This window comes from Alligator sinensis, unplaced genomic scaffold (genome assembly GCF_000455745.1).
Source record: "Alligator sinensis unplaced genomic scaffold, ASM45574v1 scaffold1428_1, whole genome shotgun sequence".
In the NCBI taxonomy this organism is placed as follows: domain Eukaryota; kingdom Metazoa; phylum Chordata; order Crocodylia; family Alligatoridae; genus Alligator; species Alligator sinensis.
In genome coordinates, this window is record NW_005843522.1 from 85,093 (window position 1) to 91,535 (window position 6,443).

At 42.8% G+C, this 6,443-nt stretch overlaps 1 pseudogene; it reads right to left on the reverse strand.

Annotated features, from left to right (window-relative positions):
- Positions 1–611: 611 nt before the first annotated feature.
- Positions 612–6,443, reverse strand: part of LOC106723307 — an 18,662-nt pseudogene continuing 12,830 nt past the window's right edge.

The window sequence follows — 6,443 nt, forward strand, 5'->3', positions numbered from 1 at the left end:
GGGGAAAGCACCACCTCCCTTGCAAGCTCATTCCATATTTTGGCAACCCTCACCATAAAGATTTTCTTCCTGATATCTGATCTAAATCTACTCTCCTTTAGTATGTGGTCATTATTCCTAGTAACCCCCAGGGCCCCAGTGCCAGGTGGATGAGAGTAAGAAGTGAAAGAAGCATTGTATATGGATGATATCAATGTTATAGTAAGGGACAGATTGTGCCATACCACTTGTTCTTTGGAACAAGTCTGGAACAGGCCTGGCCATTACATGTCATTGTAATAATGACAATGGATCGCATTTTCAGGGGAGCTAAAGGGAGATCATAACAAAATCAGACACTAATCCTCAGTAGAGTCCAGAAAGCCTTAAGAAAATGAAGCCAGCACCATTAACTCTAGCTTGTGGATGGCAAAACAGGCACGGAGAACTGCAGCAACTTGACCAGGTCACAGACTTCCTCTGCGATAGGCTTGGAAATGGAGCCCAGGTCTACAGGGCCTGACCTCCCCAGGCATGACATCCTCTTTCTAGCACGCTGAGGTCATAGTGTCTTTTAAGAATAAGGGATATCAGCACTTGGACCATAAAAATGTTATCAAACACGATATTGTTTATCTACTGAGAGTAACATTTTGAGAGTACGAGTCATGCCGCACTGACCCGACCACTTTTCTCAAAGCAACCTTCACCTCTTTGTTCCTCAAAGCATAGATAAAGGGGTTCAGCACTGGAGTGACAATAGTGTTTAGTACATGGACAGTTTTGGTCAAATGGAGTGATTCCTTTATGGAAGGCTTGACATGCAGGAAAATGGTGGAGCCATACCAGATAATCACGACAATCAGATGAGAAGAACAAATAGAAAAGGCCTTTTGGAGATCTTTGGCTGATGGGATGCTCAATATTGTGGAGATGATGTAAACATAGGATACCAGAGTTATTGTGCATGAGCCCAGGATGACAATGAATGAGATGATGAAGGCCACCAGCTCCACTGAACGTGTGTCAGTGCAGGAGAGAACTATCCATGGGGCTATGTCACAAAAGAAATGATTAATGATATTATGTCCACAGAAGGACAGCCTGGAGATCAAATATGCTTGGGCAGAAATAGCTAGAAAGCCACAGAGCCAAGAGCCAGCTGAGCAGACAAGGTGCCATTCATAATGGAGCTATAGTGCAGTGGGTAGCATATGGCCAAATACCGGTCATAGGCCATGACAGCCAGGAGGAAATATTCTGTACACCCAGGGGGAAAACAAAGTACATCTGTAGGAGGCAGGTGAGGAAGGAGATTGCCTGACTTTTCTCCAAGAGGACTGCCAGGGCTTTAGGGACACAAGCTGTTGTGTACCATATTTCCAGGAAAGAGAGGTTGCAGAGAAACCAGTACATGGGTGTGTGTAGTTGTGGGTGAGTTCTCACTAAGAGCATAATGGAGACATTTGCTGTCACTATCAGGATGTACATGAAGAGGAAGAGCATGAAGAGGGAGACCTGAAAATCACAATTGCCAGGGCATCCTTGGAGGATGAAAACATATGGACTACTCTGGTTCCCCCTTTCTGCACTGGCTGTAAAATTCATCTGTCAAGTCAGAAGACACAGTAAGGGGATACAACTGAATATTATCCAATACATTGCTGGATGTTGTGAAATATATTCAATAACATACTCTTTAAAATTATATATATCCTTTTGGAACAAGCTTATGAAACACCGTCATCTATTGTTCTCTCCTCTCTTATAACCTCTAGACATGACTCGATGTGACTCGGGCTCCCCCAGCAGCTCAGATAACACTGCAACAATCATAGGGAGAGAGTTTTAAAAGCACTGAATGGGTTGGGGTTTTTTTGATGATGATGGTGATGAAATTAAATAGAGAGAGACTGAAAACCAGAGGGATATGAAAATACACATGGATACACATATGCAGGCAGAGGGTGTCAAAAGAAAGGGGTGAATGTATGCATGTGTGTGGTGAGCAAGAGAGAGGCTAAAGTTAAGTTTGAGGCTTTCAAAGAGTCCTAAGAGAGTTAAGCATCGTAGCATCTTTGACAGGAACATCAAACATGTGCCTGCCACATAGAGATACTGCTGTCTTCCAGCATCCCAGAATGCACCATTCCCCATCCTTATTTACAGCTTTGGAGACAGGAATTAACCCTTAATTGTCCCAACAAGCTGCAAACTAGCTCCTTGGCCCTTCCCACACTGCACACAGGAACTAAGCTTTTACTAGAGTACCCAGGGGAAGAGCAGGGTTGGGCCCCACCACCATCATCTGCCCCCCTAAACCTCAGCTTCCCCCACAAGCCAAAAGCAGGCTGTCAGCGAGGCAGGCAATTTACATTTTGCTCAGTTCTCAGGAATCAGTGGAGCAAGGCATGCTGGAATATCTGCTCAGCATCCCTATAGTGGTGAAGCATGACAACAAGCTGCAAACTAGCTCCTTGGCCCTTCCCACACTGCACACAGGAACTAAGCTTCTACTAGAGTACCCAGGGGAAGAGCAGGGTTGGGCCCTACCACCATCATCTGCGCCCCAAAACCTCAGATTCCCCCACAAGCCAAAAGCAGGCAATTTGCACTTCGTTCACTTCTCGGGAATCAGTGGAGCAAGGCATACTGGAATATCTGCTCAGCATCCCTATAGTGGTGGAGCATGAGCACTGCATGCTCAGACTCATTGGGAGTGCCTGCTTCTGTATTGTTCCAACTTTATTGTAGCTCAAAATCCCCAAATTTGGAATTGCACAAACTGAAAATGTCCCAAGGCCCACTGGCACCCAAAATGGGACAGAACAGCCTACCTAGAGAAACTGGGATCTTCATCCTTGGAGCAGGTTAGACAGACATTTAGCCAGGATGGTTTAATCAGGGTTGATCCTGCCTTGAGCTGGGAGCTGGATTACATGACCTTCTGAGGTCCCTACCTAGAGAAACTGGGATCTTCATCCTTGGAGCAGGTTAGACAGACATTTAGCCAGGATGGTTTAATCAGGGTTGATCCTGCCTTGAGCTGGGAGCTGGATTACATGACCTTCTGAGGTCCCTTCCAGCCAATGATTTCCGAAAGAAACAAAGAGATTGAAGCTCCCAGCTCATGAATTGAGTCTTTGGCATCAAATGTCTCATTTTGAATATGCATTTGGAGTAATATATTGATGCAAACAGCCAGCCTGTGCTCATTTAGAACAGCCTTCCTAGAGAAACTGGGATCTCCATCCTTGGAGCAGGTTAGACAGACATTTATCCAGGATGGTTTAATCAGAGTTGATCCTGCCTTGAGCCGGGAGCTGGATTACATGATCTTCTGAGGTCCCTTCCAGCCAAGGATTTCCAGAAGGAACAAAGAGATTGAAGCACCCAGCTCATGAATCGAGTCTTTGGCATCAAATGTCTCATTTTGAATATGCATTTGGAGTAATATATTGATGCAAACAGCATTCAAATATGTAGAAGCAAAGGTCATTAAACTGATTTTATATTACTAAGAAACACTTGGATGAGACTTTCAGAAAGAGCCTAATTGAATTTGCTACCCACATGAAATTCATTGGAAGACGATTGCTAAATTCCCTTGGACTTCCTTAGAAAAATAGTCATATGATCCGTTTCTCTTACACGAATTCAGGTTCACAGAGGAGAAAATGTCAGTCTCATAAATTAGATTTGGAGTCAGTGTGAAGAAGAGTGAAAACTTGTTAAAGTGCTTTTCAGAAAAGGAAAAGCCTGTGTAGAATGGGTGTGACCTACTTTCACCATTGCAGAAACAGAAAGCTTATAAATTATTGTCTATAACCATATATTTAAAATTGGGACAGCCACAGTTGCTTAAGGATGGCAAGATGGAACTAAAACACTTGGGAAAGGGGGACCGATATATGTGTTTAGTATAGATAAACATAGAAATTATAACTGCAATTAAATAGAGAGAGACTGAAAACCAGAGGGATATGAAAAGATACATGCAGACACATATGCAGGCAGAATGCCAAAAGAAAGGGGTGAATGTATGCTTGTGTGTGGAGAGAAAGAGAGAGGCTAAAGTTAAGTTTGAGGCTTTCAAAGAGTCCTAAGAGAGTTAAGCACCTGAATGCTTTTGACATTTTATGAGAATTTGATACCTGGTTCTCTTAGTTCTTTTGACAAGTCTAGACTGAATAGAAATGGACACTTAGACCAACGACAAATTATTATAGAAGTTTAGTTCAGCTCCCTTGAGATTAATACATTGCACATTCAGTTGGTACAAATCAATGTAGCTATGTTGAAACAAGTGGGACAAATATTCCTTTCATGTATAAAAGTGCAGCTCCATTTACATCACTTGAGGATCAAAACAGAGATAACTAATTTGGCATGCACCAGAATGATGCTTTCTAGAAACTATTGTAACAGAAGTGTCTAAGTACTACTGTAATATTTGTAAATAAGAAATTGTGGGAATAGGATACAAAAAAAGATGATGCAGTGGGCAACAGAGATTGAACAGAATGAGACAAAATAAAGTAACCCACAATATTAAATAGTACAAAGAAGATAAATTAGTGATAGCTGCTCTTTCCCATAAAATGTTTGAACTAAAAATAATATAAACTATGTTATGATGATGTTTATGATGTTGTCTATAATAATAATAATAATTATGATGATGATGATGATGATAATGATGATGTAATTACCCTTTGGAACTCATCACTACCAGTTACTATAAGAATCCAGCCCTTGGCAGAATTTAAAGGAAAAGAAAATGATATAGGTGATGAGAATATCTGTAGAAACTTACTTTTGAATTGTTATACCTATTTTGTGTTTGTTATTATCAAAGAAAGCGAAGAGAGAAGTGATGTATCCAGTTAGAAGAAAAAAGGAGGAGAGAAATGAAGAGAAATAGATGAATAGACAGAATGAAAGAAAGAAATGCACATCTAGAAATACAAAGAATCAAAGAGAGGAATACTGACACACACTCCAAGATAAAAATCAAGATAAAAAGACAAAAAAAAAGAGAGGTATGGCCAGGGATAGATGACAATAAAGGCAGCAGGGAGGTCTGTACAAGGCTAAAGAAAACAAAAAGCGAATGACAGAAAGTTATAAGACCGGTTGGTGAACAGAGACAACAGAAAGGAAGATGATAGCGAGAAATGAAATTTGGTACACAGATAGTTGTATAGACAAGCAGAAAGATGGAATCAGTGGATGTTAACTGAGATTTCTCTTTTCAAATCAGGTTTAATTGCAAGGCAGTTAAAAGTCAAGTATCTTAACACAGGGTCACAAAGATGAATGGGGAGGAGCCGTGGGAAGCTCTCTCAGATACGAGATATTGGGCTGTTCAGAGAACGTAAGCTGAAGTACCTGCCACTTACCTTTGAAATAAGGACAGGCCCTTTCATGACTCCGACATGTGCTTCTTTCCTACATGTCCTTGAGCCCCTGGGGAAGAATCTCTGGGGTGACTGCAAATACTGTGTGAATGTGAGGACGTCCAACCAATTTGTAGCTAAGCAAATACACTTTCATTCCACTTTGCTTTGAACTCTGAAAGCTCTGAAGTCAGAACCTGTTTATTGTATCTCACCGTCTAAGCCACTGAACAGAGACTGTATTTGTCCTAAGAGAAACTGTATTTTCCTGGGACAAAGTGCATGCATACAGCCATCCATTTCCCATGTCCCAAGGCGAAGCCCAAAAAACGGATCCAGGACAAGAGGCAGTAACAGCTTCTTCTGGGGTATTGCAAAGTGCATCTCAGGGCATCATCCTAGCACAAGTGCCCCAGTTGGTCCTCCAGGCACCACTTCTGCCCCGATCCCAGGCCATCATCAACTTGGGGCAGCTGCTGTAGGCCTGGTGTTAGAACCCGACTGCCCAAAAGTAACAGGGCCCAAGCAGTTTTACCCACCAATTAATTGTCCTGAATGGTGAATTTGCCAGCAATTTCATGTTCACCAGCCACTAAAGGTTAGCATCAGAGTCAGGTCCATCTGAACAACCATGGACCTATTCACCCACCAGGAAGATCTTCTCATTGGGGGACCTGCCCACCCATCCAATTGTTCATCCACTGAGTCAAGGGCCACTTTGGACACCCCTCTATTCATCCACTCATCCCCTGATCCTTCAACAATGGCCCCACCATTATTGTCCAGTGCCATCTGCAAGGCCAACACCAACTGAGCCCAGGAGGAGGTAGTGGATCTCCTCACTACTTGGGAAGGGGTTGAGAGCCAGTATGGACTCCATTCATGCCACCAAAACCTAGCAGCCTTTGAATGGGTCACTGCAGAAATGGCAGCCAATGGACAGAACCATGGTTGGGCTCATTGTTTCTGCAAGTGCCAGGTACTGAGGCAGGGATTCATGAAAACATGCCATGCCAACTGTGTTTCCATTACATGCACGGTGATGTGTACCAGACCCACAGCCTC